Below are 893 nucleotides of genomic sequence, written 5' to 3'. Positions count from 1 at the left end.
ACACACACACACACATACACACACATATTTATCAATTCATCATTTCCTCGGGAGCTCTTACAGATGTCATAACATCCCATAATTCAAATAGTTGAAGCATAATTGTACAATTGCTGCTAGTTTCAAAACATTGTCTTTCTTCTTGAACTCTTTGATATGAGCTCCCCTTTCTCCCCTCCCTCCCCCACCCTTTCCCCCAGGAGCCCTTGTTGTTATTGCTATATTATTATTATTATTCTATTATTTATATATATATTTCACCTGCAATTCTGTTTTTGTGCCTGTTGAGTGAAGTTATACAGTCATCATTACTATCACAAAACACATATTGTAAAAGAAGTTAAGTCTCAAATCAATGACCTCAACTTCCACCTCAAGAAATTAGAAAATTAAGAACCCAAAGTAAGCAGAAAAAGTAGATAAGAAAGATCAGCATAGTAGTAAATGGGGGGAAAAACCCAAAAAGAATAACAATAGAGAAAATCAAAAGAAAAGAACGGATTCTTTGGGGAGAGCCATTAAATTGATAAAACTCTTGCCAGGCTGATGCAGAAAAGAGAGAAGACGGGTGACTAACAGAAGCCAGGTATAAGAAACGTTAGTGTCCCCACAGCATCTGTAGATATGAAACGGACCATAAAAGACTGGTATGAAGAACTCTATACTAAGTGGTTTAACAGTTAAGATCAAATGGTTACATTTCTTGCAAGGGACAAAATCAAGCTGTACTCAGAAGGAAAAGACAACCTAAGTAGTCATATATCTATTAAAGAAATTGTATTTGTGGTTAAACTAATTTCTGCAAAGAAAATTTTAAGCAGGCTAAATTTTTATTTTTTTGCTTAATTTTTAAACAGAAGAAATAACACTAGAATTTCTGAACCAACGTTGTT

The sequence above is a fragment of the Echinops telfairi genome, unplaced genomic scaffold (genome assembly GCF_000313985.2).
Source record: "Echinops telfairi isolate 266 unplaced genomic scaffold, ASM31398v2 ScPeMD7_9;HRSCAF=40, whole genome shotgun sequence".
Classification (NCBI taxonomy): Eukaryota; Metazoa; Chordata; class Mammalia; order Afrosoricida; family Tenrecidae; genus Echinops; species Echinops telfairi.
Note: the sequence above shows the minus strand (reverse complement) of the source record.